This window comes from Tamandua tetradactyla, chromosome 18, assembly GCF_023851605.1.
Source record: "Tamandua tetradactyla isolate mTamTet1 chromosome 18, mTamTet1.pri, whole genome shotgun sequence".
Lineage (NCBI taxonomy): Eukaryota > Metazoa > Chordata > Mammalia > Pilosa > Myrmecophagidae > Tamandua > Tamandua tetradactyla.
Genome location: NC_135344.1, coordinates 34,916,746 through 34,941,355, shown reverse-complemented (window position 1 = coordinate 34,941,355; position 24,610 = coordinate 34,916,746). Strand labels below are relative to the sequence as shown.

The following is a 24,610-nucleotide window of genomic DNA, read 5'->3' as shown; positions in this document are numbered from 1 at the left end:
AGGCCTGATGTGGGGGCTGCCAGGGGTCAGAGGAGGCAGAGATTCCTGATGCTGGGTGGCAAGGAGGGCTTCCTTGAGGAGCTGGGATTGGACAGGTGATTAATCAGTGAAAGGAGAGAGGAGAGGGAAGGGCAAGGCGGGATGGGAGTGAAAAGCTCAGAGGGCAGGTGGAGGGCATGCCAGGTAGGGGGCGGGGCAGGGACGCGCAGCTGGGAGGGAAGTCATCACAGGGAAGGCTGGAAGGACCCTGACTGCAGGCAAAGATAGCTCTTCCTCCTTTTGTTTCCTGGAGCAATCCCTAAATTCAATATTAACTTCCCAAGACCTATCTTGTTGATAAATGTTGATTTCCCCCGCACACCTGTTCATATTTCTGATGGAAATGTATTATAAAATCACTCCATTCTGCTAGTGATTACCAAGGCAATCAGGCATGCGCATGTCAGGCCAGTACTCCTCTTGAAAACAGGATTCTGAAGATTTGAGTTTTCATTTCACTTATGTTGGGCCTGGGAAGAAAAGGGGAGTGAAGCAGGCACGGGGTGGGTGAGAGTGATGGTTTCCCTTCTCTGGGGACGTCTGGGCAGACAGCGTGGCTTCAGGGCCTGGGAGACTCTGCAGGAAGACGAGGGATGGATCAGAGTGGGGCAAGTGGATGGTGGGGTGGTGGTGGAGCAAGTACCTGTTACCTTGTGCCCTACAGGGTGCATCCAGTAGGGAGTAGCTTTACAGGATCCCACATGAAGAAGGGATCAGAGCTAGCAGGCACACGTAAGGGAAGCTTGGAGTTGGAGGAGACCTTGGCTAGTAGAGCATTCAACCTTTCATCTGGTGCAGGAATCACCTCTATGGCCTCCTTGAACATTATAAACCTGTTAATATTGCTTCTTGGTATCACAGGAGTTGGATTAAGGTCCAGCAGAAGCCCAGGTTTTTGAGCTGTATTATTTTGTTTGATGCAGTCTATGTTACATTCTCAGGAACTCCAACCAGATTGCTAGGTTTCAAAACCCAGCTCTACCCTTTACTGGCTGTGTCATCTTGAGTAAGTTACTTAACCTTTCTGTTCTTTCTTACCTGTAAAAGATGGCTAATGGAAGCTTCTGTGGCTTAAATGAGTTGATAACATGTACAGTAGGTCTAGAACAGTGCCTATCACAGAGAACGCTCTCAGAAATGTCAGCCATCAGTATTGCTGAGTCACTCCATTTTTACAGGTGAGGGAACTGAGACAAGGCCACAGGGCAAGCAAAGAGTGAGGACTGGACTGGACTCCTGGCCAGTGCTCTTCACACTGCACTCTATTCCATTGCTCTCTAAGGTTAAGAAAACTATTCTTTGGATGCAGGAATGCTGTATAAGAATGTCAGAAATTCAAGAAGAAAAGCATCCTCATAGGAGTCAGTTTTTTTTTTTAACATCTGGAGGGCCCAGGAGGTAGCGGAGCCTCCCACTCAGTGTGGGACAGTGAGGCTTGACGGTACAGCGAACCTCAACGGCACTACCAGCATCCTGGACTTTGCACAGATATTACCTCACCTCTATTTCCTGAAACCCCGTGTTACTCTCTCTGAGAAATAAGAACGAGGCCTAAGAGCCCAAAGCTGCATGGTACGATGGTAGATATGGGTTGGAACCCACACCCCTTGCCTCCATACCCACAGCTCTTTCAGCCCCTTTTCCAAAGATGGCTTGCTGGCCTCTGGTTAAACTGTTTTCTATCCAAAATGGGGGCTGAGTCTACCTTCTCAAACCCTGTCACCCCCTTAATCTGAATGAAGTCCCAGGAAGCTCAGGTCCAGCGACTGCAGGGTCCCAAAGCACTCATATACTAAAAGGACAAACCTCACAGCATTCAGGTGACCAGCAATTGCTCACATCTTTTAGCTGTTGTCTAATAAAAACCACCACCTTAATAATAGCAGTAGCTCCGTTTGTTGCTGATGCTGTTCTTGGCTCTGTGGTCCTCTCTCCTTTAAATATAATGCTACTTATCATTACCGGAATGATTTTATGCTACACCAACCATTGTGCTGTCTGAATCAGGCCAGGAGCTATGGGCACTGTGTTACAGAACCCACCCTACCAGAGACAGTTGACAGGCCATTATTCGGTGTCCTGCAAACTCTGTGCAGTGATAAGGAAACTCCACCAATTTGATGCTTTATCTGGTTGCAGGTTGGGAAGAGATATTATTTCAATCAAGATAATGATTCCATTTCTTGGATGGAAATGAGATTTTCTTCACAGCCTCATGGGGGTGCCACCAAAATCTGTGTCAGGGCTAGAGTGGGTCAGGCACAAGTTGAAGACTCCCTTGAAAGCTGAGAGGGGTTATAAACTTGAAGGAGAATTGAGAGGAGGGAGCTTGTTTGCAAGAGAAAAACACACACACTGGGCTTACAAGATAATAAAATAAACTCTATTTGGACATTTATAGGCATTGGACGAAACCTGTGAAAGAAAAACTCAGAAAATAAATGTGCAATGTGAGTCCAGCAGCTGAGAACTCAAGTGATGAAAATGGCCTGCAAAGGCCATACTGATGCCAACGATGCACAGTTTATCCTAGTCTAGGGCAGGGGCTCGGACTCTTTTAAGGCTCCTGTCACACAGCGTAGAGACTGCTTGTGTAATTTTGCAGACAGATGCCCCAGCTGCTGTTTCTACACCTCCTATGGCAGGGAGCTCACCAACAAAGGAGCCCATTCCGTGGCAGACTGGCTCCTAGGCTGGGAAAGTACCTCCAAATTATAGTAAAGCCACTTTATGAAGGGAAATCACGTTTGTAATTCAGAAGGCGCTGAACTTCGGAAACAGAACACTTGTTTCAGTAAGTCATTACACAATATGCAAATGACACTCAATAATATATGAAACCTTGATAATTGGAACTAAATAGCATAGTTAGTGAAATTTTAAATTATTTTAAATATTTGGGACTTTCAAGGGCCGTATAGTACAGTATCTCAAACTTTATGTGATTTGCTTTAATGAGGGAACAATAATTTGCAAACCCTATATTCAATTGTTTATACAGTAACTGATGGATCTAAAGAGTTAGGAAATATTTATAAATTTTTATGTATTTTAAATATACCACTAAGAATTGACCTGGAATATGCATTGCTCTCTCTCCAATGAAAAGGCAAATTTCTGCTCAGCCTCTTTCAGAATAGCCCCAACTGTTGACTCTTTGAAGGCCAGGAAGGTGGTATCTTACTGCAGTACATCAGATTCACCCGAACTCTGTAATCTAAAGCACACAGCTGTTGGTGTGCACAGACTGCCACTGGAAAGAAACGGAACCCTGACAATATTGTTTGTTTCTAGGAGAGGAGTTAGCAGCTGCTGAGGGACAGAGGGGGTTAGGAGACTTTTCACAGTATGCCTTTTTGTACTTTTGAGTCTAGAACCATCTGACTGTATTACCTATAAAGAATAAAATTGCCCTTAATAAAGCTCTAGTTGTTTTCAGTGAAAGCAGGATTTCACATTACTGATTCCTATTTTAAAATCTCTACCTTTAAAATGCAAACTTACTAAAATGAAAATTACTGCCAGATGAGGTGGAAATTATATCTGGCTGTCTTCACAATAGTGACGCTGACAAACATGACGGTATTTGCAGTTGAGGCGCGGGTCCAGGTCCCACTTCCCTGCTGGGACACCTGTTTCTGAGCTGCTGCGAGTATGGCAAACAGCTTACAGCTGTGACATCCTCCACACCCTTGTTCTTGATTGGCACGATGCCTTGGAGATTGCACCACCACCACCACCACCGGCACCACTCTAGGGGTGGCCAGTGACTATCAAGGGCATCTGAAAGCCCTGCCCTTCGCCTCCAAGCCAGACATCACTGCATGTGGGTGCACGTAGATCAAGCCTGGGCAAGATTTACCCTAAGACCACATCCTTACTTGGCTCCTTCCCTATCCTGCTTTCCTCTGTCCCTTAGAAGTTTTTCCTAAGTGTGCCCCCTTGATAAACCATGTGATTCTGAATCTCTATCTCAGGCTTTGCTTCTGGGGAACCTCACCTAAGTCAATCAATCACCAATAGCTCCAGGTAAACTCCTCCAGTTTCCTTTCCAAAGACCTGTCCCTTGGGTTGGAAACACACATGAATCTTCCTCTTTGAGGGCAGAGCCATAACCTAAGACCACCAGTCTCAAAATTTATATCCCATGAAGCCAGCAACAGCAAAACTCTGATCATCCAGATTGAGAGAATTTGGATAACTAGACCATTGTTGAACCAAATGACAATCTTCTTCCCCAGGCTGAATGAACAGGAGGCAGTGGCAGATTGGAAGAGCCTGTTCCACAATCAGGCAGATATCCAGTTCTGTGCAGTGGAAAGTCAGCTTGAACATCAGCTCTCCCACTTATTGGCTAAGCAAACTTGACCAAAACATTTAACAACTGAGAGCCTCAGTTTCCTCATCTGCAAAATGGGAACACCTAACAGAGCCTTTGTGGAGATCACATGAGACAATACTGGCAAGTGAACTCTCAACTAGAAATGCTATTGGCTCTCTTTGTTGAGATTTAGAACTAGCTAGCATTCCCTGCTTGCTTGGAACAAACAATTAATTATGCTTGTTAAATAAATAAGCCCCAGCTGCCCCTCATACTGGGCTCAATATCTAGAGCTCACCACACGAGGAGATCCAGGGAGAAGCAAGCCAACAATTGGAGCTCAGGGTGTGCCCCCCTCCACTGGTCTCACACCTGCCTAAAGAAAGCTTTCTCTCTCTCTCTCTCTCTCTGAGACACAGGCAGGACCCCCAAAGTGAACTTCCCATAATCCACACCAGTCTATATGTTGATCTCAAATACATCCACCAAATTTGGTAAAAATCCCATGCAGCCATTTTCACATCATGGAGTTACAGACAAACTGGCAGAAATATAATTTGGTTTACAGAGATAAGGTATACTTCGTCCCACCCCAATTCCTTGCATTTGCACCATTGATGAGATCATTTCAAGCCCTCTTCTACTTGGCACTGCCCAACCTCATCATCCTTCCTCCTTCTACAACATCTTCCACACAGGCCTTTGCATGTCCCCACCCTGGTATCTCTGTCCTCCTCCTTTCCTCCCTGGAATGACCTCCCCCTTCCGTAAGTCCAGTTCAAGTCTCTCCTCCCCCAAGAAGTCTTCCCTAACACCGTCCCATCACCTTGCCCCGCCCTCCCAGCATTTGTGCCTGCGCCATGCAATCCAGAGCTGGTTGTAGTTTCATATTTAATTGTCTCAGGTGCAGGCTTCTTCTCTTTCCACAGTGGACTGAAATCTCCTCCCAAGATAGAGCTTAGGCTTGCAAGATCTCTTGTATTTCTCAGAGCATCCAGATTGGGCCAGGCATCTAGTGATTAAAACTATTCTCAGAGTGACTAGCTGGCATGTATGACTGCTCTTCACTCAACACACTCTTAAATGGCCTATACGGGGATTTACTGTTCTAAATACGGTCATCCTAGCAGCAGACTTAGACGTGCACAAACTGTTCGTGGCCTCAGAGTAAAAAAATGCACATCTTGCTCAACCAACCATAGGAGTCTTGTTTTCCCATGCCAGTCAACTACAGCCAAGGGAGCGTCTCTTTCTTAGGCAGGTGGGAACACTGTCCACAGGAGGGTACAGCCAGGGTTCAAATCATCTTCCTTAAACCCCATGCCTTACAACTGTATTCGGCCGCACCCAGCCAGAGGCACCTTCCAAACAACTGAAAGCCGATTCTATCAAGGTCATGCTCCCTTCCCCACACAGGGATCCTCACCCCTCTACTTCACTCCATTTCCCAGGAACATTGCTTAACCATAGACCTCAAAAAAGCAAAATTCATACTCACAAGCAACGATGCCTTCGTCTTAAATTTCAGGCCAGCAGTTTCTCGGCAAACCTGCTCATTTCCTGCAAAGAGAAGAAAGAGATGGAGAATCATATTAGCATGTGCTCTGGGAATCCTTCACAGGTTCCCTGGCCAACCTCAGGCTTTTGCACCTTCTCTGCATTCTCACTCCCTATAGCACTCTTCCCTCCCCAGGAACACCTCGTGCCAGCTGAGTGGGTGCACCCAGCTCCCCTCACAATCCCACACCTCCAGGCCCGTGGGCTTAGCCCACTCTGCCTCCCTCCCCCTCTCCCGGCGCCGTGCCAGTCTTGGATTGACCACTGCCTCCAATTCCCTGAAGGCGCTCCTGCTTCTTCCCACTCTGGAGTGAGGCCTCCACTTCTGTAGCATGGGGTTGCCTAGCAACCCTGTGTGCCGGGCTCCGAAGGCCCTCCTAAATTGGACCTCACAGCACAGGGCATCTCCTTGTACAGCTGCCTGAATCTTAACAATCTGGCTCTGAATAATAACACAATGATAATTGCATTCATAGACCCCCAAACTACATTTAAATAATGTTCAAGAGCTGACACAAACCAACAAAGGCCAGAAAATGCATTGCTGAGGTTGACTGTGAGGCCAGGCGAGAACATTTGGTGGGGAGGGAGTTGACACCAAAGACTTGAGTTAATGACAATGCCAACCTGAACTGTGAAGCCTCCTGCCTTTTTGTCTGAGTGTGTCACCACTGTAATGGGCTTTAAGTGAGTTTGGGATCTGTAGAGGCAATTACTGCCCAGAGGTAGTGATGTTTCAAGACAGGATGCCCTTTAGTTCTTCTGATGTGTACATGGCTTTTGGAGGGTGTGGGGGAGGGGAGTTTCAGCGGACAGGAAGGGAGGAATGTGCAAGAGTGATTTCTCTTGGCTGTTAGAATCATGGTTAAATAATATTTAAAAAGAATGGGGGAAGAGCTTACCAAGAAAGAACACAAAGCACTTGCTACGTCAGCTAGAGACAAATTCAACCTGACTGACATATTTCAGGATAAGAAGTGAAGGCAATGAGGCCTCGACACTGGCTAAAGTGGGGGAGCGAAGCGGCTTAACGCGGCATGGGGGAAAAGGTGGTGTGTGCTCGAGAGAGCCCAGCCTTCAATCGGTGTCCCTGGCAGATGATAATGAAGAGGTCTGCCCAAGGGAGTAGAGTTTTAATACAGGGGAAGTGGCAAGCTAGCATTCGGCAACTCCTAGAATCACGGCAGCGAGGGTCAGCAGACCAAGTCTGATGATTTTTAAAGCATCAAGCACTTTATTTTTTAAGCTCAAAATCCTCCTGCAATAAAAGCATAACATACACAGTATTGCTTTACAAGACTTCCGTCCATTTTCATCTTGGGAGTCAAAGTGGCCTGTGTTATTCACAAGCTCAGACAGAAAAACTGTGACCAGGACAAAAGGACAAATTAAAGGACACTGTGGCTCTGGCTTGTACTCCGGATGCAGTTTCATCTCAGTGTGGAGGTCCTGTGCCCACTTCATGAAGCCCACACACTAGCACCCGGAATTCGCCCTATGTCCACTTCTAACAATCATTGCTACCTGCCCGTCCCTATGCAAGACGGCTCCCTTCTCCAAGGCCACTCCTGTTCTCATCCTTGCCCACCCTGGAAACCCTGACTAGAAAGCCTTCTCCTGTGCCTTCCACCTGACTGAATTACTCTTTCTACTGAATCTACATCAAATTCTACCTCCTCCACTAAAACTTTCATGGTTACCAAATTCTGCTTTCTCTGAATTTCATAGCCCACCATCCAGCACTTGCTTAGGTATACCTTATGTTCATGTCTGAAAGTTTTGCCTTCCCCAGTAAATCCCTGAATGGATGCCTGGGATAGGGAGTGTAGCTAACATTTCTTTTCTTCTGCCACAGAACTTAGTTCAGACTGGGGCACTCTATGGGCTGCTTCCTCAAGACTCACAGAGAGACAGACTGCTACTTGCTTAGCCTCCTTTCCCTGGGAACTGCTGTCACATCCCCCCTCTCAAGGGTGTGCAATAGTCTGCTGGCTGCGGAGCCCTGGAGATAAATACTCCAGGACAGCGTGCAGTTGCCTCCAGTCATTTAGAGGTGTAACTCAATGTGTGCTATAAACAATTGGGCATTTACAGATTTTATTAATTTGGAAAGGCCATTAGAGCTAACAGCTTCTCCAAGTGACACTGAATAAACAGCATGGGTAATTTTTTTCAGTGTCCTGAATTTTTTCTTTCATGGAATGTGCTTTAACCCTCAAAAAAAGTAGTCCTACAAGTAAAAAAAAGAAGGAAAGAAAGAAAGAAAAGAAAAGAAACCAAACAATACAAAGTCAAAATCCCAGGTATGGGAGTCGGAAGGAGGCACAGCTGGGCTCCGTGGTTTTGAACAAGGCTCTACCCCTCTCTGAGTCTCAGTCTTCTCAACTGCAAAGTGAGGGCATGCTGGCTGAACAACTTAAAGATAAAATTAATGTTCAAGGAGAGAATGTGAAGTTAACCAGCAACCTCCCATGTTAACCCCCCACCCCGGACTCCTAACAGCAGCCAGTCTTTGCCCCTGGCTAGACAAGGCACAAGTGAGTCTGTGGCCCTCAGGCAGGGAAGGTTCTTAGTGATTTCGGGTGTCTTCCCAGCCCCTGACCTGGGTGCTCTCAAATCTGACGATCTGGCCTTGGCTGTTCTCATTAGATCATTCAGGAATGCTCCAGACTAATGACTTATTTACCCGAATATCCAGAAGTGGCTGGAAATGGGCCAAAGGGCATCAGCCAGGCCCTGTCTCCCCAGCCCTTGGCTCTGTGATCAGCCGGCGCTGTCTGTGAAGGGCTCAGGCCTCAGCGGAGCAGATGCTCGTGATTCTCCCTTAGAGGTGAGACCCGCCTGTGCAGCTGGAAGCAGCATTCAAGGAGCAAACACGGCTGTTTGCCACAAGGCCCCGGCTCCAGGCCTGCTGTCGTGGGGAGAAAAGATTGGCCCTTGACCAGACAGTGAAACCGGCCAAAGCTGTTCTGAGATCCCTCACTTTCCATATTGTCAGCCCCCTCCTTTGGCCTCTGGTGCCTGGGAAAGTGGGAGGCCAAGACCTGCAAACCTGTGGCCACAGCTACCCGTGGCCCCATATATAGACTGCTTGTGGCTTTAGTAGCAAATAGGAAGAATGAATATGAATGAGAACCGTATGCATAACAACATTAACATTAATATTAATATTTACTAACATTAGTGTAGCACTTTATGACTGAAAAAGCATTTTCCACATACCCCACACTGTCAGGCAGGTAGGACAGATGTGGCACATTTATTGAGCACCAGGGCACTCAACTAGGTCTGCTGCTTCCCAGGGTCTCTGCTATTTCTGGGGGATGCAGACATGAAAAGACATGGCTCCTGCTTGCAGACTCCTTCCAGGATGGTTTAAAGACACCGAGAAGCTAAACAACTTACTTAGAGTCACCCAGCTAGTAAGCATTGGAGTGGTGCTCAACTCAAGCCCTTTGACCCAAAAGACTTTCTAATTTACTGCATGACCTATGAGTTTAGTATGAAATTTAGCCTACATGATGTCATCCAGAAGGGACAAATCACTGAACACCATGTTTTAGGGATGGTGGGAGTTTTGGCCCAGAATGAAATGAGCCCAATAAGTATCAAGGTGTCCTGCCCTAGACACCCCACAGGGGCAGGGCCTGGGCTGGGAACAGTGCAGAGCCTGCTGCAGAGCCTTGGGCCACAGGGGCTTTCTGGCCATCCCTAAAATCCCCTCCCTTGTCAGCAACCTTTGCAGAGAGGCTGCTTTGAGAGCTGATACAGAGTCATGTGACACAAAATTAGTATCGTTCTTCTCAGGTTCCCATTGACTTTTTGAATAAATAAAAATAAAAATATCTGCTCTGGAAGGAGCCCTGTAAATCCCACACTTTCCAGCCACTGGATCCCAAGCCCAGTGAGACTAAATGACTTGCCCCAAAGCACACAAAGGTAAGACCAGAACCCAGGTCCCTGGACACCCAGCCTGGTGCCTGTACATACCCACTCTGCGAAGGTGGGAGGGCAGGTTCAGGCTGTGTCCTGTTTACTCTGTAGCCCCCATAGCAGCAGGAGGGTGGGTGCAACAGCAGGCCCACATCGTGTCCATGGCTGGGATGGGGCTCTTTATTACTGGATGGTGGTGGGCATAGGCTGATACCCCTCTGGGGATGAGATGGTCACTTCCTGGCCTTGAAAATGAACTCCACAGGGAGGAACCCCCACCTGGGGGATGGTGAGGGCATGGTTCCTGCAGCAAGGTCTGCAACTCTCGGGTAGCCATAATGCCTAGTGGTCTAGAGTCAGACTGGCCCTGCCACTTACCAGCTGTGTGACCTTGGGTTAGTGGCTTAACCTCTCTGTTTTGAGTTCACCAGCAGACCAGACACGATAGTGGTACCTACTCAGAGGTAAAAAACGAGAAGTAAGTGAGAAAGTGGAGGGGAACACACGTGGCATAGTGCCTGGAATCTGTGTGCCCAGTTGATGCCAGGAAGACTTCATTTCCTGGGAGGTCAGCTCCATGAAAGGGGGACGCTGACCGCTGTACTCCTGCTAAGTCTCCAGTGCCTGGAATAGGGTCAGCACGTAAATGTATGTTGACTGGTTCCTGTGGAAAGCACTTCCAGGGCTGGTGGCAGCCAGCAACCTGGTAAGAAGAGCCTGGCATGCTGAGCTGTCATGGTGGGTGGGCCAGCCTGGGCCTGGGGGTGGTTGGCCAGCTGAGGGTCTGTGCCAACAGGGAGACGGTAGCCACGCCTCCCAGGAGCCTTTAGAGGCTGGGTCAGATGTGTCACAGTTTGCTTTTCTCTAGTATTAAAATCAACCACCCCCAAACTCACAGAGTCAGAATCTAAGAATAAAGGTTGCCAGGGGATGGGCTGGGGATAAGGAATGGGAAGTGGAGGCATAAAATGAATAGAGTTCCTATTGGAATATGGAAAACTTTTGGTAATAGATGGTGGTGATGGTAGCACAGCATTGTAAACACAATTAACAGCACTGAAATATCTATCTGAATATGATTAAAAGGGAACTGTTAGATTGTATATAGGGTAATAGAATAAAATTTTTTTTTTAAATCTATGGAAACATACTTTGAAAAAAAAAAAGCAATCACCCCCAAAACAAGATGTTCCTGGTCAGTCAGTATATGGGCTGTCATGCCCAAAGCCCACGACTAGGGACTTGTAGGAGGGGCAGGAGACAGCATGATCCTTCCTGCTTGACATGCAATCACGCTGGACCCAAATGGGAGACAGTGTGGGAAAGCCAGAGTGGGGCAGCCGGGAGGACCCACAGCTGGGGCACAAGTAGGACCCTGCACACCAGTAAGTGGGTGCTGCTGTCTCTGGGCATCGATTCCAACCTTAATGCATTCTGAACAGCCTTCCGAAGCACACACCCAGTGCCAGGCTCGCCCTGCCTTCCAGAGGGGAGGTCTAAAAATGATTCAGTCCTACCCCCCACCCCAAGCCACACTCTATTCTGCCCATCCTTTTCCTTTCCCCTCATCCCCAACAGTAAATGCTGCAGTAGATGCTGGATTAACATTTACTGAATTAAATATCTCAGAGGAAAGAAGCAGATTTTAGTCGTAACCCCTCCACCCCGAAGCACAGCATTTGTGCAAGTGAATGGAGAGCAGAATTCTGTCAGATGTAAAAGGCCATGGGGGAGATTTCTTTTTTTGGTAATGGGGACAAATGTCACTTTCCACCGCCCTGAGGGCATCCTTCTGAGGCTGCTGCAACCAACACACCCTGGACTGCTGGGCCCTGAGCTCCTGCCCAGCAGGGCAGACACTCATGCCTGCTCCAGGGAAGGGCTGAGAAGCTGAGGCTCACACAGAAGGCTGCGCCTCGGGGAAGTGCAGGAAGTGTTTGCGAAGAATGAACTGTGGTTCAACACGTCCTCCCATGGGCACAAGGCCAGTTTGGTCTGGTCTGATCCAGGGAAAGGGTAGGGAAGGGCCGGGGAGAGAGGAATACAGAGCTGAGAGAAACTGAGACACATGGAGGGAGATGTACACTCAGATACTTCCACATATGTGGCAGACACATACTCTTTTGCTTTCTCTCTCACACTCATACAAACACTCACATACACACTCACAAATTCACATACTCATTCATACATACTCTTTCCTACACACATGCTTACATATACCTCTCACACTCCCATTATAGGTTCACACATATACACACACCTCTCACACACAAACACACACATACTCTCTCACATACACACACTCTGCACAGGGAGAGGCCCTAAGATGAACAGCACCTCTGCCCCGTCTCTGTCCCATTCCCAGGATGTGGTCCCAGGCCTGTCCATAGCCAACCAAGTCCTCCAAGGTCTCTGAGCCTGCCTCCAATCTCCCTCACCCTCTAAGTCTTCTCTGATCTCCTCGGCCAGAACCTGTGTCCTTCTTGTCTCCAATCCCTCCATGGCCTTGTGATACGGTCTACCTCCTTTGCTGTGTCTCAGCTTGGAATGTGTTCTTCTGAAGTCACTGAGGGTGGGAATGAAACACTGGAAGCCCCTAGCAATTTGGCAGGTGCTTCTTCAGCACCATTCCCTTCTCAGGAGATGCTAAGAGCCAGGAAGGGCCGGAGGCAGGAATGCCCCCTTTTTACAGGTATGGAGATAATCCAAGCTTCTAAACTGACAGCAGTAGCCTAAACAAGTTGGGGGCTCCTTGGTGGAAGGTTTGGTTGTGGAGACCCCCAAGATTTCAAAATCCAGAAAGAATTAAGAAGCACTGAGCACTGTGTATACCACCTGAAAGAAAGAAACTCGACTTTTCTTCTCTTTCTTCCTCCTCCTCTCCCCTGCCCCTCCCTCCGGCATTACGTCTCCTGCCCAGAAGGAGCCCTCTTCCTTCCCAGATGGGCCCTATCTGAAACCAGGGCCCACACAGGAGACACAGAAGCCGGACCCCACCTCCCCAAGCCACAGGTGCATCTCCGGCAGCAGCTGCCTGAGGGCCAGGGGGTGGGCATGGAGGCAGGAGCTGCAAGGGGTGGGAGAGCTCAGTCCACATGGCCACAAGAGCATCTCAGAGCACTTCAGATTTTCAGGCTTGGAAACTGCGGCCAGCTGTGGTCAAGAGATTTGACTAAGACCATCCATCAGTGGCCACATCAGCAGCGGATGCAGGATCTCTTGCCCCTGGTCTGGGGATCCTTTCCCTGCTCCAGGCTAGAAGACAGGTGTGTGTGTGTATGTGTGTGTGTGTGTGTGTGTGTGTGAGAACGTGTTCACATAAACATGCAGGGGTACGATAGTACATGTATATGTGAGTGTGTGTGTGTGAGAGGGCATACATGCCTACATGAACATATAAGTGTGTGTGTGTGTGTATGCAAGTGTGGGACTGGGGGAACAGTGTTTCCTATGGCAACCTACTTCTCCCTCACTCATTGCTTTGGGGGTGATGGCCCCATAGAAGTCCAAATTTCTGTGACCTTGGCCTAGAATCTTAAAATAACCTTGAAGGGCTGAGTCCAGAGCCAAAGCCAACAGTGGGTCTGGGCCAGGGGAGGGGAGGGGAGGGGAGGGGAGGGGAGAAGAGCCTGCCCAAGGAACATAGACCTAATCTCCCGGTCAGGCCGCCCAGCCCAGCCAGGCTGCTCAGTCACGCACACCTTATTTTTTCTGGCCTCCGGGGAAGTGTTCCTGGGGTTTGGCGAATCTGGGTAAGGGCTGCCAGCAGGGACTGGCCCGGAGCTGCTGAAGCAGAAGGCGTCAGCTGCCCAGAGCCATCTCCCCAGTCCCCAGAAGTCCTCTCCCTGGACCACCAGGGTGGGCAGCAGAGAGGCGCCCACTGAGACGTCCTTCCCACAGCTCTCTCTGGATGATGGGCTCAGAGCACCAGGAACTAGGGCAGGGGTGGGAGCCGGGGAGTGGCAAAGGGTAGTCATAATCCTGAGTAACAGTTTAAATTTGGAGAAATTAAAGGTTTTTTCTTGAAAACAAGGTCAAGAAAGTAAAGCATGACAAGAGGTTTACTCCTGCTGGGCACATGAAGAAGGCATCTAAGCCCCAGCAAAGCTTCTCCCCCTGGAGGGCCAGGTGGGATGGGAGGGTCTTAGGTTTGCTGAAAGATGGTTCTCCGTGCCTGATTTCATTGGCTGCTGGAGTCTGTGGTGGAGCATACTGTTGAATTTGCCTGTGTGGTCCCCCAGCCATGCCTGCCTGGTTTTCCTGCCAAGGGGCTGGGCTGTTGAGGCTGGCTGTGGGAAATCACTGGGGGGAAATGAGAGGCTAGTGGGGGAGCCAATGTGGTCTGTCCGTGCCGGGACTGATTTCAGAGCTGGCATTGATGGATTTCTGCGCTCCACTCAGCAAACTGGGACAAGCAGGCCCTTTCTTCAGTGACCATGAACTTCTCTTTGATGACTTTTCCTGTCTCTCGGGGTTTTGTCCCCTGCCCTATTTCCTGGTGCTCTGAGGCCTGTTACTCACACTCCTCCTTCTAATTAAACCTGCTTTCCAGAAAGCAGGTAGTGTCCAGTGCGTTGGAAATCCTGGTGCCAGCCTATCTCTCTCCCAGAAACATGGCACTTCCAGGCCCTCTCAATCTTTTGGAACTCCACTATTAATTATGCATTACAATTACAACTAATACACAAGTAATATACAGGCATCAGTCCACTGTGAATGGTGTTGCTGGATGTTTGGAAAAGAGACAGGAAATTCATACAGTAAAAGAGAGCACCTAGGAGGAGGCTGTCTGAAATTTCCCTCTAGCTCCCACCACACATGGGACTGGATCACCCCCACCCAGCCTTAAGCACTGACAGAGAGACCATATATTTTATTGTCCAAAATGGGACACTCTGGAGAATGGAAGGGACACTATTAGTTACCTAGGGACACAGGTATAAATGTGATTCTTACGCCTACTAGGAGCTGACACACCTAGCATAGTGTCACCAATCTTTAGGGCACAGGAAACCCGGAACTGGATTCTCTTCTGGAGTTAACAGGCCATACCGTGGGATAAGAAGTCCACCTCAACAATCCAGCTTACCCTCCAGGAAGAGGCATCAGAAATGATCCCAAAGCAGGCCAACTGGCACAGTAAGGGATCTGCCATGTAACAGCTAAGTCTGCTCCCAAGGCCCAGATCCCATCTCCTGGAAAAATGGGCCCAGACACTCCATTCTCCTTAGCACTTTGTATCTCTGAGTTCCTCATGTATGGGGTCATCTCTCCAACCAGATCGTCCACTCTGGAGGGCAGACATGATCTTGTGTCACTTATCTCTGGGCCTTCCTGCCCATCCTCCATGCCTCCGAGGTTTACAGGGAGCCCCTATTTTAAATGTGCTGGAATGAATGGAACTGAACTGAATTCCTGCAATATCCCCTTCAGCGTTAGGGACCCAGGGTTCTAGAAAGTGCCCTGTAGTCCTTTGGAGTTCATTGTTTCTCTTTGGTATTGATTAAGCCCCACAACAGCTTATAAGTCACCTTTAAGGCAAACATTTCTATATCCCTATGTCTGCTGCAGGGGCGCTGATGATGGAATTTGTGTAATCACACAGAGTGGTGGCTGTTGGGGGCACCCGAAATAAAATCCAAAGGGACTCAAGAAGAATTCCATTTTCACAGCTAGCGGAGAGTGGCAGGGAGTGTGGTTAGTGACCTTGTTAAGAGCCTCCCTTCGCCATCTAAAATCCATCCAGACCTTGGGTTGCAGATTTACTAGTCAATTCATAAGGGTCTCTTCAAGTTCTCCTCCAGCCCTTCACCATGGGTCAAGTCCTGGATTGAGATATATAAGCATGTCAAGGCCCAACTATAATTCAAATGGGGAAACAAGTTAAGCACATAGGAAGATGACAAGGGAGTCAAGACCTAAGAGCAGGAAGGTGGTACATGCAGCAAGCTCACAGGGGTGGCCGGGGGGACTTCACAGAAGCAGCGGGCAGTAAGCAGTCTTAAAGGATGGGAAGGATACAGGTAGGCAGAATCAAATGGGGTATCTAGAAAGGAGAGATTCTCAGCAAAGATGGAGAGGCAGGAATGGCCATGGCACAATCAGGGCCATGAGTAACTCAGGATTGGCTGGAGCAGATAGCATATGCCAAGAGGAGCAGAAGATAGAGCCACAAGGGCAGATAAAGAGCCCTAAATGTCAGAAGACTCTGGGCCTGAGTCTGCAGGCAGTTATAAGGGATCCAAGGAGCTTATGCAACAAATCACCCACTCCCCACTGCCATCCTTGGGGGGTTAGGGGAAGGGCTGGCCTGCATTTTCTTGTGCAGGGCCCCCAGAGAAACATCAGGAAAGGAGCAGAGAGACTGACCCAGGCTGAAGTCATTCGCAACCTTTTTCCTGTCCCCCCTTGGCTAATCCCAGTTCTGCCAGCTCTGGGAAACCCAGCCAACTAAGCATCTATGGTCCAAAAAATGTAATCGCACTCTGCACACCAGGCTCTGATGCAGCAGGATGCACAGCGGTGGGAGCAGGTTTCCAAGCTCTAAGCCCATGGTAAATGTGCCAGAGTGGAAGTCCTCTAACTGACGGGACTGTTCAGCTCATTAAAAAATTATAACATCTAACATATACTTTGCTATTTTAAGTACAATTCATTCAGCAAACTTGTGATGTTGTCAAGGCCTTTTCTTTAACTTTGTACCCACTGGATAGAAACGTTTCCTATTGTTTTTCTTGCATAAGTTATATTCATATGCCTTTGCAAACAATTTCTAATTTCAGCTTTTTAAAAAAGTGGAATAAGAAATTAAATCCACTTACAAAATATTCTGAGTGCAAACATTTTTCTAGATTTTTTTTTATATTTCCCAGACTTTCACTGACATCTAACTCAACAGCATTTTTCAAAAATGACTAGCCATTTTCAAGTCTTTCTGAGACTTCAGCATAATTTTCATAGGAAGAACTTTTCCTCCCCATTCTTTTGCAGCTGTATTTAATTGGTTTGTATAACATTTAGTTAAATTGCATAATTACAATAGCAAGTTCAATTGGCATAAACAGGTTTGGGAACTAACCCAGCTGCCTCTTGGAAAGCCTTCAGTTCGGATGCAGGGAACACAAGTGGTAGAAGCTCCGGCCAGAGGCTTCCTGCCCTGAGAGTGCTGTGGTATCAGTCAGCGGGAATGGAGCACGCTGGTGAATTTGGCAAGATGGTAAACTGTGGTTAAAAGAGCGTCTAATGCTCCCCTTACAGGGGCCTTGGTTAAGGTGAATTCCCTAGGGACTAAAGGCCTAATGCTGCCTGCCTCCACCTTGCCGCAGTCCTCATCTCGTCCTACACTCTACTACGGCACTGAATACACCAAACCTCTCTGGATGCCCTTCTCCTCCTCCCCTCTCTCTCCCAAGACCTTCTCCCATTGGAGCTGTCTAGGAAGGTTTTGGCAAACTAACTCTCCAGCATCATTGACAGAATACAGAGGTGATGTGTATTTCTTACAAGGAAGTGAGTTTCTAATGATGTAATTTCAGACATCTGCAGCAAGTTGGTTCGGGAGGGGTTAGGAGTCAGGGGAATAACTAGGAGGGCCTCCATCACAGTAAAGCCAGCTCCACACTTCCACCTCTGGCTCTGCCTCACTCACTAAGGTTTATCTGTCTGTTCACTGTCCGTACTCCCAATGTCTTACAAGACATGGTATGCACTCCAACTTTTAACATCTCTGATCAAAGCATTCTCTCTACAGCCTCCCTTCCCTGTCTCAGGGATCATTAAAAGCAAAAATTAATGTTTAATCCAGGGGCAAAAGTCTCCCTGGCAACATGGGACATGACTCCCAGGGATGAGCCTGGCCCTGGCACCGTGGGATCAACAACACCTTCCTGACCAAAGGGTGGGGGTGGGGGTGGGGAAAAATGCAACAAAATAAGGTAGCAGTGGCTAAGAGAGTTCAAACAGAGTCGAGAGGCTATTCTGGGGTGTACTCTTATGCTAGCTTCAGCTAGATATTGCTAATTACCAGGGTTTGCCAAACCCAACCAAAACCATTCCTGTCAACACTAAAAAACACCTAGGGCTTTAGCTGAGATTCTAGGACAGTTTCATCCACTAAGATTACTTTCCAGAAAACTACAAGCTTCAGATGAGTCCCTAGGCCAGATAAGTCCTGAAATCCAGAGGGCAGAGGAGCCAGCCTCTCTAAGAACATCAACTAGTTCCATCCCCCTATCTCATATTATCGGCATCCCTTTCCAACATGAAAAAGTTAGAATGGGCATAGGCCAAATACTCCTATAGGTTGGGAGAAGGATCAAAGGAGAAGGAAGAGCTATACCACAGAAGATGAGTATGACTGCTGAATTATTTTATTGATATTTCTTTTAATATCCAGTGTCTTGGAGCAGCTAGAAAGAAAAACCTTAAATTGTGGAACTGTAACCCACACCAAACTCTGTACTCTGTTATATAACTACTTGTTACAATGTACTTTGAATTTTATTGCTTTTATAGAAATATATTTCACAATAAAAAATGTTTAAAAAAATCAATGTTGAACCTATATGGCACCAAACCAGCCAACCAATCGACCCTAATTATTATGGGCACCTATAACTCATAAAGAGAAGAAGGGCAACACGTTTGCAGTGGATATTCACCATTTTGGGTCATTCATCATCTATTTCACCTTCATGTTGGTAACAAAACCTCAATTTTCTTCCAGAGTCTCATCTGCCCCCCGCAGCTCACGTATTTCAGGAGGCCTCGGGATGGGTCGTGGTTGGCTTAAGACAATCAACTCAGCTCAGCTTCCCAGCTATGGGGATTGGGCCAATTCCTACCATATGAGATGCAAGGAGATGTTTACTGGGAAGCTCTGGGAGAGAAGATGAAGTGAAGGGCACACGTGAGGCCTGGGGCCATTGCTGCCACATTGTTACCATTACGATGCTAAGAAGGATAGGGGTGAGCTGACTACAAGAAAAATGGAGATGGAGAGCTGACTAAACTGCTCCTGAAGGTCACCCTGCCTCTGGACTTCTCATTTACCCGAGCCAGTAAGTTCCTTTCCTTGATTTAAATTTATTATTTTTTTAAATCAAATTAATCATAAACATGATTTGAAAAATCAAAATTAACACAAGACCAACGATGAAAAATAGCAGCCCCTCCTGAACCATCCCCACACTGAGTCCCCGTCTCCAGATGTGACACTCTCAATTGTTCTAGCTATATTTTCTGTACTTTACTGCCATATTTCTAAATAACATGACATATACTACTATTTCTAGATTTCTACTCTTAGCTATCGCCCATTAATGTCCTAAAATGGAAAAGGAGGTTTTATTTCTCTTGTGCTCCCTTCCCCACTTCCACCACACACACATTTCTGATCTCTGCATCTTCCTAATAGAGTGACACCACCACTTTTAGTTAAATCAATAGTTGATGTTCACGGGATTGAAACTATTCAGATACTGTTCATAGAAGTGCTGTACAGTGAAGTTTCCTTTCTTTTTATTTTCCTTTTGCTAAAAGTGGCTTTTAATGCACCAACACTAATTTTTGGCACACACTCATTGCCAAAACTATTAAAATCCCTCCCCAAACAATTAGGCACATTAGGACCCTGTCTTTTTCTTTCTTTTTTTTTTTCCTGGAATTCGTCCCACCCAGAATTCTCCATCTTCTAACTCCAGTCTGGACCAATAGCTCCTAAGCCAATTGTGCAGCTGTGACATGGGAATTCATACATTGGACCCCTTATTTCCACATATGCATTCCCTATTGCTGCTATAACAACTAACCACAAACTCAGTGGCTTAAAATAACAGAAATTATCTTACAGTTCTGGAGGTCAGAAATCTGGTATGTTTCTCACTGGGCTTAAAAGGTGTTTACTGGCCTGTGTTCCTTCTGGAGGCTCTAGGGCAGAATTGTTTTCTTGCCTTTTCCAGCTACTAGAGGCCACCTGCATTTCTGGGCTCATGGCCCCCCTTCCTCTACCTTCAAAGTCAGCAAAGTGGGGCCAGGTCCTCTCCACACTATCCGTCCAATGCTCCTCTTCTGTCTCCCTGTCCACGTATAAGGACCCCTGTGATTACACTTGGGCCCACCTGTATAATCCAGAACAGTCCCCCATCTCTAGATCAGCTGACTAGCAATATGAATTTTATCCGTGAATTCAATTCCCTCTTGTCACATGATATACATACATTCACAGTTCCAGGGATCACGCGTGGACATATGTGGAGGGCCATATGTCCTACCTCACACACCATTCTCTTTTTTTGGTTTATTCTCGTTTTGATGGTGTGAACCTTCCTATGGTAACTTCCTGAGAAGGTGTGCACAGGAGGTACGTCTTTTGAGACCATGCCTTTTTGAAATGTCTTCATTTCTTTTCAAACTTGATAACCCATTTGACTGTGACTACAGCGCTAAGCTGGAAGGCCGAGGGCACTGTCCCAGCGTATTCTAGTCTCTAGCAATGCTACTATAAAGTTTAATTTTGTTCTGAATTCCAACCATTGTACACAACCTACTTTTCATCCTCTCAAAGTTTTACCAATCTTCTGTTTTCTCTGGCATTATGAAATTCCATAATGTTTTATTCATTGTGTTCCTTCCTGCAGTCTGGATGTACTCACCCTTCAATCCTGGGAAACTTCTTGCATAACTTACCTGATATTCGTTCTCTTTCAGTTTCCTTACTCTATTTCTGGAACTCCTACTGCTGGCCCTTCTAGATTGGTTTTCTAATTTACTTACTTTTCTCCTAGTTTCTACAATGTTGTCTTTATTTTCTATTTTCTGAGAAAGTCCATCAACTTTATCTTTCAAATCGTCTACTGAATTTTTAATCCTGCTATCATATGTTTAATTTCCTAGAGTTCCTCCTTATTCGAGTGTTCCTTTTTTATAGCCTCCTGTTCTTATTTTATGGATCATTATCTCCTTTTATCTCTCTGAGGACATTAATTATGGTTTTATTGAAGTTTTCTTCCACTCCTGGCCTTGATTCTGCTTCTAACAGATCCCTTTTTTCTATTTACTTGTTTGTTCCTTTCTCTCCTGATGGTCCCCTGTCTTGGTCTCTTATGCTGGAGATTTTCTTTCCACAAATGCCAAGTAATAATCATTAGTTATATTTAAAAGATACTAAAAAGTCAGTGATATCTCAATGGGGAATTAGGTAAGGATTTGATCATTTCATTTGGGGTGTATAGTGCTCAAATTTGCCCTCAATTGTACATAGTGTCTTGGAGTCCAGAATATCTCTGATTCATATACTTTTGAAAATAAACTGCTAGTCTCCAGCCAAGAGGGAGAGGAGAAATTGCCTGCCTTTGCAGGGTTGGGGGGGGGTATCTGAGCGTGGGGCGGGGCAGGGAGTGGGTGGATGGGAAGAGGTTCCTAGATATTCTCTATGCAGACTTTCATTCCCTTCCCATTCCTAATTCACCTTTGGAAGCACCTGGAGCTCCAATTCTTGATCTGTTTGGGGGTTTGTGGGGCTGAGGTTTGGGAGTGGTAAATGTTTCTAGAGGCTTCTTCTCACTACCCAAGCTTGGTTCAGCTCTCCTCTTTGCTAAATGAGTAATCATACGTCCACAGACTTTCCAGCTTCCAAACTGTGTCGCCATCTCTCCCCCGCTCTTATTTCCTCTCCTAATCTCATTGTCCTTGTGTACTTAAGTTTTTGTCTATTTCTTTAATGCCTCGGGGGTGGAGGGGGGAGAGGGGTATAGGGAGGGAGCAGAGATAAATTACGTTGTCAAATCATCATGTTTAATCAGAAATCTGTCCTTGATCTTTTGGGCTGTGCTGGGTGGGATTTCGGCCCTGTGAGCCAGACACATTCAGGTTGACACAGGTCCCATGCAGCCATGCTGCCCACTCCCACCTGGGCAGCTAGTTTCTAACACTGCCTTCTTCGGGGTCCAGAGACCCCTCTTCAATGCTCACACTACCTCTTTCTACAGTTGCAAGGAGCCTCTAAGTAGGCACTACTGACTTTTGCTAACAACCCTCAGCTCAAACCCCCATGTGAGGTGTCTCCCCGCTCAGCTTAGGGAGAGTCAATAACAGCGATTCTCCAAGGGACTCTGTTGAGTGACCCGGCCACAAAGAGCTAACAAATAACCTTTTTCTAGGCAAGCTACACAGAATCACCCACGCCTAATATCCACGGAGTCTTTAGGGTAAGAGTTTTCCAGCAGAAAGATGCCCTTTAGCAGGAAATGCATCCCCTTTTCCATAAAAGCCTCCCACAGAAACCAGGCCACAGTGTCCCCGCAGAAGTCAGGCCCACAGCTGTAGGTAGCCATCTGCCTCCTCCTGGCTCAGACTCGACACAAAACCAGTTGAAATAAGGGCCCTGCCGTCCAAGCAGCCTCTGGTGTAAGAAAAGGTGTGTGGGCTCCTTGTGAGGAAGTCAACATTCAGCTCCAGTCCCCTCTTGCCATTTTGCAAAGCAAAAGGCCTGGTCCCGAGGGAGAAGCTAAGGCTCCCCCTCCCCGCCCCCCCCACCCCAGACCAGACCGCGAGCAGCGCGCTCAGGCAGGAGCTCCACTTTCTGTACAAGAGCTGAGCTAAACATCTGAATACAACAGAGCCCACTTTAAATCTAAAAAGTCCTCTGTTATTTAAAGTACTCCATGTTTGTACAGTGATATGCTCCCCCTCTACAGCCCTGACCCCTTCCCATGACCATATACAATTTGTTTTCCAGAAGCTAAGATTCTAAACATCAGGGGTGCTGAAAAGGGAATTCACCTACTTTTGAATGATTTTTTTTAAAACAACAACAATAAAATAGAAAATACGCACCCTTCCAACAACAGCCATGAATAAGTGCACGGAAGCAAGGGCACAGCTGAAGATATAAATTCAGGACCCAATAAGCCACAGAAGGGGATTTTTAAAATTCTCATCAACTTTATCAAAACTCGCTTGTCCATGTCCATGATGACATCACTCCAGCTCTGTCCCTGGTCTGGCACGGCCCCTGCCCCATGCTCTGACAACTTCTTGACCCTGCTCCAGTGACTCACGGGTTCCCCACTTGTCTTCTTCCCTAGCCACGCCTTCCACCCACACTCCAGTTGTCTTGCCTTTCTTGCACCTCTTACCTCCATCTTGTCCAGACCTACCTCCTTTGCTTAGCCCCAGGCACCTCTTTCTCTTAAAAATTTGTTATGAAATATTCCAAACATACAAAAAGATATAAAAATAATATAACAAACAGCTTTCTACTCATCACCCAGCTTCATAAATAAAAGGCAGCTCTTTCTAATCCCAGACCTCACATGTCTCTCTGACACCACAATTCCTAACAACCTTTGTTCCATTCTTCCTTGAAAATAGCCCTGGAAGTGGCATAGATCCGAGGCATGGCCAGCTGTCACCTGGACTCTGCTGTATTAATTTTTTCTCTACCTTTAGTCTCTGCGTGAAACCCCTCCCTTCTCACCAACATTCCTCCTTTGTGATTTGACCACTTCCCCTTCCCAAGGTGGAAATGGAGTGGTGAGTGTCTCTACTTAGTTAAAAAACCACACAGGCAAAGAAAAAAAAAAAAAAAAAACTCACACAGGCAGGTCAGTAGTGTGCCGAGAGTTGGACTGGGGAACTTTTCCCCTTGGTGACGCCACCAGGCAGGACCACAGTGCGTCCCAGGCCCATGCACGCAGCAGTTTTCACTGCAGGCTCCTTTGTGCAGCAGGCGCCGAGCCAGAGCTGGGAAGAGGCAGGGCAGGAGGAAGCTCTGCATTTCATGGCTTTGCTGTCACTTGGGGGCATTGGGCACATGCACAGACACAGCCTGAAGCCAAGTGGGTAGGGCTGTAATCTGGGAGAAACCCCCAAGCCGCCTAGAGCAGGGCTCTGGAATCTGGCCTCACGGGATGGGTGGGATGGAGAGAGACAGATAGGAACAAGCAGGAACTTTTTAGGTGAGAAAAGGCTAATCAGGAGAGACAGTGACAGGGTGAGGAGGTTGAGACAGAGGAGAAGGGAAGCCAGCCAGGCTGGAACGGAGGGAGATGAGGCTGGCAGGACACATCCAGTTGGGTAGGATCTTAGGTGGCAGTGGGCTGAGGGGATGGAGGTTGATGCTAAAAAACTGAAGTGCCCACTTCCTGAGGACTGCATTCTCAGCACTCCACTGTTACCTGTGGGCCCCTCTGCTTAGGTCCCAGAGCAGGCAGTTTGGGGGTTGGAGGGTTTCAGGGAGCCCTTTGTGCCTTTGCACACAGGCCTGGGAGGCTGCAAAACAACAGCATTGGCTCAACTGTTGACATTGGCAGGACCTGCGCAGAGGCAAAAGATGACTTGATGGATACCCTCTTACCGGCAGCTTCATCCCAGAAGCTGAAAGGTGCCCACTCAGCTAGGAGTCTTCCATGGTGGCTGGTACCCATGATCCTGGGCAGAGGGCAAGAGTTTAGGAGCAGGGGCTGGCCCTCCCCACCTCCACAGGAGACCCAGGGATACAGACTAGAGCTTACTGCCCTTCTCCCCACCTGAACTCCTGGCTTTATCCTTCACTCCTGCATCAGGCCACCTGTCCTAGCTCCATGTAACTTGCACCCCTCATTCACCCATTTGCTGCCGTCTCTGTGGTATTCATGCATCCCAGAACGAATTGTCAGGCCCATTGTCAAGGAAACATATTAAGGTACAGAAATGAGGCTGCAGAGCCTTCTATCTCTGCTGTGTGCGTCTCCATCCCATTTCTGGCTCCCCTTCCAG

General features: G+C 47.5%; 1 protein-coding gene across 1 annotated transcript in view; it reads right to left on the bottom strand.

Moving 5' to 3' along the window:
• Positions 1 to 24,610, bottom strand: part of ZBTB7C (zinc finger and BTB domain containing 7C) — a 368,318-nt gene that overhangs the window by 148,666 nt on the left and 195,042 nt on the right. The window contains exon 3 of the mRNA XM_077135517.1: positions 5,859 to 5,920. The gene's annotated coding sequence lies outside the window, so the exon portion shown is untranslated. The remainder of the gene's footprint in view (positions 1 to 5,858; positions 5,921 to 24,610) is intronic.